Genomic DNA, 10,604 nt, shown 5'->3' with positions numbered 1-10,604 from the left:
GCCAGAATCTCTCGGGAGCCTGGCTATATTGTTTGATTTATTGCAGGGACCAGGAGAAAGATGAAAGGGATCCTTGTCGCGTTCGTGATAATCGGATGGAGCTGGGCCTATCGGGGCCGCACCAAGGACTCCACGATCCATGGGTGCTCTGGAAACAGAGGCCCCATCGCGACTGACGGATCCAGCTCACGGGACGCTGAAGAGACTGCTGCCTACTTCCATGAAGGGAGATGGCCAGGCTGGCTGGGGTCGAACTCTACTGAATACTCCAGCCAGACGGGGTTTGCGTACAGAGAAACGTCTCTGATGTGCCGCAGGATGCGGATCATTGCACCCAGGATCAGCGTCACCGTGGGCAAGAAGATTTGCCTTGTTTGTTTGGGACACGTACCTTTGGACCGCTGGTGGTGGCTGCGCAAGTTGAGCAGCACCATGAAGAATTCAACTGTGGAATGGGAAAGATTGGGTAATTACACCCATCGGACAATTACGGGAACTCATGGGGGGTTGAGTGTCTGTTGGGACAAATGGTGGGAACCAGCTGAGGGGATCTACATCTGTATGTGGGGTTCAGAACGCGCTTGCCCCACAGGCGTCTCCATCTTTTTCCAAAGACAGGGGCAGGATGCTGGACAAGGAATGAGGTGGGACGTCAGCACATGGGCGTGCGGAGTCCCATACTCTCAGATCCCAGTAAACGCCACGGAGCTCATCACCCGACCCCGCAAGCCCCTGCCCACAGTTCCAGTAGCTAAAGCCCTCAAGGAAGGGTGCCCCACAACAAAGGGACCCGGGACGGATTGGTATTGGTACCCACAGGTCAGGTACTGTACCAAGGGGTCCACTACGTGGTGGCTTCGGTGATTTTAAATCTCACCGAGGTAAGATTGCCAGTGTGGTGCCCCAGGGAAATGGAGCAATTATACCAGGTCCTGTTAACAAACATGTTTAAACAGTTTTACGAATTCGACTTTGCCGATGTCGACAGAGCTGAATTGTACACCACACCACATGAGGTCTTGGACAGAGTAGGGAGGCAAAGAAGGGGAGCAGTAAATTATATTTTCACAGCTTTTAATACAGGAACTTCCATCATCAACACACTGGATGACGTGGAGCTGCAAACCCAGATCAATGGTTTGAAAACACAGTTAAGAAAGATACTGACTGATGAGAATAAGGTAGTGGGTTCTGAGTTACATGAGGACCAGGCCATGACACTACACTTAAAAGAAATTATAGCTGAGCTGAAGAAACACGCCAGAACAGTAAATGCCCTCATTAGGGAGGATCGGAATGCATCCAATCAGGCTGCGCAGAACGAAGCTTGTGTGCTATACGGGGCATGGTTACTGGGCGAGGGCCGCAGTAATCTGGAGGATTTGAAACAAGGTTTAGTCCCCTCCTGGACCAGCAACAAGCACCTCGCAGCCCTCCACCCTTTTGAGAATACATTGAGTCCGTGCCAGCTCAGACTAGCTTCAGAGGCCTACCCAGTCCCAGTGGACTGTGGACGGTCTGATCATACCATTATGGATATAGTGGTAAGGGTGCCGGTGATGGGAAAGACAGCCAAACCCGCCCCGGTATACAGGGTGGAGAACATTGGAGTCATTCAGGGGGGTGCACACATTCGCTACACAGGGGCCCCACCTTACATCATTCGATGGGAGCATGCAATGATGGGTACCAACCTCTCGGGGTGCTGGAGCCAGGGAGATCACATCATCCTGTGTCCCCAGCACTTGAATGCCCATTCAAAACCACAGTGCGGGTTCAGAACTGCTGGCGCGAAGCCTATAAATTGCACCATGGAGGCAATGGCACAAGGCCATGTGCCCCCGCAGGTGGCATATATAGGAGGTGGGACATACTGTGTCACCACTGCAGCGCCCCACTACCAGCATGGACAGCACAGTTGCTGTCCGGTCAGTGACAGCAGCTTCTGTTTCAAGCCCAGGGCAGAAGTTCAAGTGGCCCAAGAGTGAATTGTCCCCATTCCTGAACCCTCCACTGTTCACATCACTGTGAAAGAGAATTTCACCGATCTGTAGTGATTCGTTGCACATTTTGGAGATATCATTCCCCCTCTCCCTGAACACCTCACCAAGATATTAAAAGCCATTGTTGTTTCACAGAAACACTTCTACACACTGGAACAGAAGACTTTAGAGATAGGGGCAGACATATTGGGCATAGTGACCCCACCGTGGTGGGACCTGTTCACTAATATAGAAGTCCCTTCTTGGATTGGGATAGCCTTCCACGTTCTTGTAGTGTGCCAGGTTTGTCATTGTAGTTTATTTACTGTTTGTACATTGTAAAAAGGTCAAACATTCGCAAGAGTATGAGAATAGAGGGGAATGGAGGGAGCATTATGTGCGGGTAGAAGAAGAGACACCCGTTTAGATTTTGCTACTTTGTATAAAGTTAAAGTTTTCCCTCCCTCCTCTGTATTATTTTTGATATGTATTCATGTGCATTGTGATTTTCGTGTATATTTTATTTTATTATTGAAGTCTTATTAGATGTGATGTTATTATTAAAAGGGTAATGTGTATGCACTAGGTGATGTAGGGGTATACGGACCCCCTCCACGCCTGGAAGTAAGTTGCTGGATTTTAACTCCAGGGTATTGCCATCTATAGATGCTTAATGTACACTAGATTTTTCTGAAATGGGAAATGCATGTGTCGTGGGGTCATAGATAGGTAAATACTAGGGATGGTTAGATTGTGGAAAGTCAGAAAATTTTGCTCACCCAGAATTATGATACTTCAAGCAAGTTACAGTATCATCAGGGGGGGAGTGTAGGATTCGCAAAATTGGACTTTATATTAATAAGGGTTAAATGGCAGAAGAGGCCTTGATTTTAAAGACTGTTTTAAAAGAAGCCCAGGAAAAGGGGCATAAAAATGGCCGCCATACCATGTGACCAGCTTATTGGGACACTTTAAAATGGTTCCTGCGCAACCTCAGACAGCTTTGTGGATTCAACCCACAGTAAGTTCTGGAAGCCGTTTCTGAAAGAACGAAACCAGACCCACACGTATGCATATGGATTAGATGCAGATCTAGTCAAGATCGGCCTGGAGACAGAGGCCATCAAAGTGTTGACCCAGACAAAAGGGGGCAATTTCAAATTCATGAGAACAGCACCAAGGACTCGATAACGAGATCAGCAGGACATTAAAAACAATGAAGGTCATTCCAGACCAGAGATGGGCCTTTACCAGCCGTTTAAAACATTAAAAAATATAATAACTACCCCGCTGTGCTCCCAGCCCGCCAAAAGTTAAACAAAGACTAACCTGATTTTAGGCAGGAGACGGAAGCTTCTGGAAGAAAGGTGTTGTGTATGTACCTTTAAGAGAGAACTGATTTTATACTGTAGTACCGGCAGTGACCACACCTGTATATAAAGCCATAGCAGGCTTCTGTACTTTCAGTTTTAAACTTACCCTCTGTTCAGTAAATACCCGTTATTATTGTTCTCCTGCAGTCCATGTATTATTGATACTCGGACACTACACTGGCGACGAGCAGGTTCGAACTCACCTGCAGTACTGCATCACCTCACGGGGATCTTTCCCTGAAGAGAAGCTTCTTGGAGGTCGAAGTCAGAGCAACGGGCGTCGACCGCGGGCAACCGCCCAGGGATCCATCGGAGTTCGGAGAATTGCAGGGGAGGCTGTGGAGAGCTGGGCTTGGCTCCCCAGTCGAGGTGTTCCGCCAAATCGTGCTGGTAGCAGGTAGTGCGCTGACCCTTCCGGACTGCGGCGGGCTCGAGCTCGATCGAGCGGCTCTGCAAAGGGGCCGTGCAGCGTCGTCGGGAGGAAAAGAGAGAGAGAGAGGGTGGAGCGCACAGGGTGCGGTCGGTGCTCAAGAACCGGGCAGCGTAGAGAAAATAAAACGAGGGGAAGGAAAAGTGAGACGCGCCGAAGCCGCGGGTCGCCGCCATTACCCTGTAGAACGCTAGGAGCAGCGTGGTAGCAAGGGGAAGAAGGAAAAGTGCGGGAGGCGCCATTTTATTCCATTGGGGAAGAAGGAAAAACGCGGGAGGCGCTATTTTAATCCATTGGGGAAGAAGAAAAAGCGTGGGAGGTGCCATTTTAAACCACCCAGGATGCCGAAGAGTGGCAGTATCACTGCTTTCGACAACGAGGTAGAAGACTGGACCACGTATGTGGAAAGAATTGAAGTGTACTGCAAGGCAAATGAGGTGGCCGATGGAAAGAAGGCGTCGGTATTATTAAATTTGATGGGCGCGAGAACATACGGCCTATTGCGGAATTTAATTACCCCAGCTAAAACAATGGAGAAAAGTTTTGAAGAGATTGTTAATATCTTACAGGAACACCTAAACCCTACACCGCTGCTGATAGCAGAAAGATTCAAGTTCCATGAAAGAAACCAGCACAAAGATGAGAGCAATGCTGACTATCTTACGGAACTACGCAAGTTATCGAAGCACTGCCAGTTCGGAGCAGGACTGGCAGACACCTTAAGAGATAAGTTTGTCTGAGGGCTCCAGAGTGAAGGAACCCAGAAACGACTACTTTCAGAAAAGGACCTGACGCTAGAACAGGCTTTCAGCGTGGCAGTATCCTACGAAGCAGCAGCACGGGGCGCTGCGGAAATACAACAGAAACCACAAGAATACAGTGCTAACGAAATGGCATATGGAGCAGAAAAGTGCTATCGCTGCGGCAGAACAACCCATGATCAGAAGGACTGCTGGTTTAAGGACAAAGTATGCAGACAATGTGGGAAAATGGGACACATAGCAAGAGTCTGCAGGTCGGGAAAGAAAACCAACACTAAAAGAACTACGAAGGAAAAGTACAAGAAAGTAAAAGAAATGACAGACAGTAGTTCAGGAGATCAGGAGAGTGATAATGACTCCGGGAACAGGAGGTTAAGCTGTCTAAAGTTACACAACGTGATCGCAAAGGAGGATCACCGAACCATTTGGGTCACCCTCATGATAGTAGGGTCCCAAGTAAAGATGGAATTGGACACAGGATCAGCCCTAACTGTCATGAATCGACGAGACTATGAGCGGCTATTCTCACACATACCCTTTAAGGACACATCCATTGTATTGAAGACATACACGGGGCAAAAAGTCTACCCCAGAGGCAAAATAAGGGTGCCAGTTAAATACAACGGCAAGGAAACACAGAAACTGTATCTATATATACTACAAGATGGAGGACCACCATTATTGGGACGTGAATGGATCCGAAAAATACAATTGGATTGGCATTCCATTCTGGCGCTAACTGTGACTGACAAAAAGGATGACGACGTCACACCTGGGCGACTGTCAAAAATTCTAACTGACACGAAAGAGGTGTTCCAACAAGGACTTAGGACTCTAAAAGGAGTAACGGCAACGATAAAAATCGAAGATAACGCAAACCCAAAATTTTTTAAGGCCAGACCGGTACCGTACGCGAACCGCCCAGCCATTGAAGCAGAGCTGGAGAGTCTGGAGCGTTCGGGTGTGCTGTCCAAGGTGGACTGGAGCGAGTGGGCCACACCCATCGTTCCTGTAATGAAGAAATCATTGAGCAGCACGCCTGGGGAGCCGAAGAAGGTTCGCATCTGTGGGGACTTCAAGGTAACTGTGAACCCAGTCCTGCACACAGTACAATATCCACTGCCACGGATAGAAGATATTTTCGCCTCACTATCTGGAGGGAAACGCTTTACGAAGATTGATCTGGCCCAAGCGTATCTACAAATGGAGGTGGAAGAAGCATCTAGGAAATACCTCACGATAAACACTCACAAAGGTCTTTACCAGTACAACCGACTGATATTCGGGGTAGCATCAGCCCCGGCTATTTGGCAGAGGGCGATGGAACAAGTCATGCAAGGGATCCCGGGGACCCAGTGTTATTTGGACGACATCCTGGTTACGGGCGGAAATGACAGTGAACACCTTGCCAACCTGGAGCAGGTGCTCACTAGATTACAAAAATATGGGCTACGAGCCAACCGCCCCAAATGCGAGTTCTTCAGGAGACAAATCTCGTATTGTGGCCACATGATTGATGAGGAAGGGTTGCATAAGTCCCCAGACAAGATTGAGGCAGTAGTCAAGGCTCCAGCACCGGAAAATGTGTCGCAACTGAGGTCGTTCCTCAGGTTGGTGAACTACTACCATAAGTTCTTGCCGAATTTATCTACAATTCTGCACCCACTGAACGCCCTGCTGCAAACTGGAGTAACATGGAAATGGAGTGATGAGTGTAAGCGTGCCTTTCAGAAATGTAAATGCCTAATCACTTCAAAAGAAGTATTGGCCCACTACAATCCAACAATACCGATTCGGTTGGCATGTGATGCGTCTCCCTATGGCATTGGAGCGGTGCTGTCACACAAATTCCTCGACGGTTCTGAGAGGCCAATAGCCTTTGCGTCGCGCTCGTTAACCTCAGCCGAGCGTAACTACGCCCAGATTGACAGGGAGGCCCTCAGCCTGGTGTGGGGGGTGAAGAAGTTCAATCACTATCTGCACGGGCAGAAATTCACCCTACTGACTGATCATCAGCGTCTGGTCTCCATTTTTAACCCAAAGAAGGGCATTCCAGTGATGACGGAGGAACGGCTGCAAAGATGGTCACTTTTTCTAGGGGCACATTAGTACGACATAGAGTACAAGGGTACGAAACAGCATGGAAACACTGATGGGCTGTCGCGCCTACCGTTGCTTACGGTGGAGGAAGCACCTGCAGTGGACCCTGTTGAGATATTCCATTCGACCATAGTCGAATGTCTACCTGTTACAAACTCCAGTATAGAGAAGGAAACCCAAAATGGCCCGACACTCTCTCGGGTCTATGATTTGACGGTGAAGGGATGGCCAGCACATGGCGACTCACTGTTGCCAACATTCTCGCCAAGGAGAGAACAGCTGTCAGTGTGCCGGGGGACCTTGATGTGTGGATCCTGAGTGGTAATTCCACCCAAGTTGAGAGATAGAGTGCTCAATGAGCTTCATGAGGGTCATCTGGGAGGGGTAAAAATGAAGAGCCTAGCCAGGGCGTTTGTGTGGTGGCCGGGAATCGATGAAGAAATCGAGGATATGACCAAGAGATGCACAGGATGCCAGAAGGTCCAAAACGCTCCACCACAGGCCCCACTACACCCATGGGAGTGGCCCTCATCTCCATGGCAATGGGTACACATTGATTTTGCTGGTCCATTTATGGACTCAATGTTTTTAATTGCCATGGATGCCCATTCGAAATGGCCAGAGGTCATCAAAATGTCCTCCACCACCACGGAGAAAACTATTGCAGTCCTATGGACCATCTTTGCCAGGAATGGGTTGCCAGAACAGATTTGCTCCGACAATGGACCACAGTTTGTGTCCGAGGATTTCCGGAGGTTCCTGAGGAATAATGGGGTGAAACATTACACATCTGCCCCATATCATCCAGCCACAAATGGATTGGCTGAGAGGTTTGTTCAGACCTTTAAAAAGGCCATAAAGCGATGTATAATGACGACATACCACTACAACACAAGGTGGATAATTTCTTGTTTGCTTACCGGAATGCGACACATGCAGTCACCAACCAAGCTCCAGCCATAATGTTCTTCAACCGAAGGCTAAGGTGTCGCCTGGATTTGCTCAAACCAAATATAAGACGAGATGTTGAGGATAAGCAATTCTAGCACATCAATGAGAAGCCAACCAGGAGCTTCAAGATAGGGCAACCAGTCTTGGCCCGCGACTACCGAACAGAAAAATGGCAGCCAGGAACGATATGCACACAGCAGGGACCACTAATGTACACAGTGGACGTTGGAGAGAGCATCGTGAGACGCCATGCTGACCAGATTCTAGAGTCACAGGAACAAGCCAAACCCATACCACGAGCATGTGCACCTGGTAATGAACCCGAAGTACAGATTGCGTCTACCTCAGAATCAGTGGTATTGGAAGCTGACGAACCAACCAATGACAATGAGCCAGAATCGACTCCGCCGCAAGAACAGGATACTCGAGAAAGGCGCTATCCAGTCAGGATCAGGAAGCCTCCTCAAAGACTGAACTTATAAATGATTATTTCAGTACAAAGAAAATTGTAATTGTAATTAGTTATTATTAATTGTTAAATGAATGTTATGTACTGTTTATCTAAAAGGGGAGGAATTGTTGTGTATATACCTTTAAGAGAGAACTGATTTTATACTGTAGTACCGGCAGTGACCACACCTGTATATAAAGCAATAGCAGGCTTCTGTACTTTCAGTTTTTAAGCTTACCCTCTGTTCAGTAAATACCTGTTATTATTGTTCTCCTGCAGTCCGTGTATTAATGATACGCGGACACTACAGGGCCGGGTGTCGCAGTGCGTTAGATACACTGTCCATTCCCCGTCTGGGACCGGGTGTCACAGTGTGTTAGATACACTGTCCTTACCCCCTCTGGGACTGGGTGCCACAATGCGATAGATACACTGTCCTTTCCCCCTCTGGGACCGGGTGTCAGAGTGCGTTTGATACACTGTCCTTTCCACCTCTGAGACCGGGTGTCACAGTCCATTAGATACACTGTCCTTTCCCCCTCTGGGACCGGGTGTCACAATGCATTAGATACACTGCCCTTTCCCCCTCTGGGACCGGGTGTCACAGTGCGTTAGATACACTGTCCTTTCCCTCTCTGGGACTGGGTGTCACAGTGCGTTAGATACACTGCCCTTTCCCCCTCTGGGACCGGGTGTCACAGTGAGTTAGATACACTGTCCTTTCCCCCTCTGGGACCGGGTGTCACAGTGTGTTAGATACACTGTCCTTTCCCATCTAGGACCGGGTGTCACAGTGTGTTAGATACACTGTCCTTTCCCCCTCTGGGACCGGATGTCACAGTGTGTTAGATACACTGTCCTTTCCCCCTCTGGGACCGGGTGTCACAGTGTGTTAGATACACTGTCCTTTCCCCCTCTGGGACCGGGTGTCACAGTGTGTTAGATACACTGTCCTTTCCCCCTCTGGGACCGGGTGTCACAGTGTGTTAGATACACTGTCCTTTCCCCCTCTGGGACCGGATGTCACAGTGCGTTTGATACACTGTCCTTTCCCCCTCTGAGACCGGGTGTCACAGTCCACTAGATACACTGTCCTTTCCCCCTCTGGGACCGGGTGTCACAGTGTGTTAGATACACTGTCCTTACCCACTCTGGGACCGGGTGTCACAGTGCTTTAGATACACTGTCCTTTCCCCCTCTGGGACCAGGTGTCACAGTGCGATAGATACACTGTCCTTTCCCCCTCTGGGACTGGGTGTCACAGTGAGTTAGATACACTGTCCTATCACCCTCTGGGACCGGGTTTCACAGCGCATTAGATACACTGTCCTTTCCCCCTCTGAGACCGGGTGCCACAGTCCATTAGATACACTGTCCTTTCCCCCTCTGGGACCGGGTGTCACAGTGCGTTAGATACACTGTCCTTTCCCCCTCTGGGACCAGGTGTCACAGTGAGTTTGATAGACTGTCCTTTCCCCCTCTGGTACCGGGTCTCACAGTGCATTAGATACACTGTCAGTTCCCCTCTGTTCAGTAAATACCTGTTATTGTTGTTCTCCTGCAGTCCGTGTATTATTGATACTCGGAGACTACAAAAGGTATACCTGGAAGACTTTTCGGCAGCTGGGGCAAGCTTGGAGACAGTTGCAGCTGGTGTGCAGTTTTGAATCCGGACACTCAGAAGAAGAAGCAGGCACTCGCAGGAGGAAGAAGAAAGCCAACATCGAGAAGGCCGTCTCGAAACCGACGTCCCGCCCCGGGGAAACATATCGGGAGATCATCGACCATCCCCGAGCCTTTGCCGGAACGAGAGGCCATCGACCCAAATTGGGAGAAGAGCCAAAAAAATAAAAACCCCAAGAGAATAAACCTTCCAGCCACCCCGGCCCGGGAGAAGAGATAAAAGGAAACTGAAGAAGCGATGGGAGCCAGCCCAAGGCTCCTCTGACCAGGGTCGAGCCGACGATCCTCGACCCCGCCGACATCCAGGCCCACCGGTGTCCAGCCGCCCCCGACCCCCACCTCAGGAGAGCGGTGTGGCGCAGCTCGCAGGGGCTCCACGGTCCACAAGGAGATGGAACGCCTGAAAGGACCAAACACAGACTCGATTTCAAAACCGTGCACTTCCTAGTGGGATTGGTGAGCATGTTTCTGGCCCTTCACAATCAGATCTAGATAGGTTTAATAAGGGGGTGGATTTAAGGGTACAATTAACATGAGTTGTTGTCCCTCGATTTTCCGTGTCTTTCCTTATTTCATGATGATCTTTGTAGAGTATAAGATGCCTGTATTTGCCTCAGTTAGTGTTGTGTCGTTATGATTTGTTTGTGTTTTTGCCTCCCATGTACTCTCTTATCTGCTTGCATTTGATTTGATATTTTTCCTTATGCAATAAATTTCATTTTGTTTCATCAAACTTGGTCTACAAGAGTTTTCTCTACATTCTAGTTCCTGCGCCAAAGTCCAGAGTATAGAATCTAAGGGGCGAGTGGGTCGAACCACTCAAGGTTTACTGTGCAAGAGAGAGAGGCCTCTAGAGAGAGAAACCTCAGGGAA

This window comes from Somniosus microcephalus, unplaced genomic scaffold (genome assembly GCF_052327205.1).
Source record: "Somniosus microcephalus isolate GS21.2 unplaced genomic scaffold, FLI_Smic_1.0 unresolved_chr1, whole genome shotgun sequence".
NCBI lineage: Eukaryota > Metazoa > Chordata > Chondrichthyes > Squaliformes > Somniosidae > Somniosus > Somniosus microcephalus.
This window is presented reverse-complemented; position numbering follows the sequence as displayed.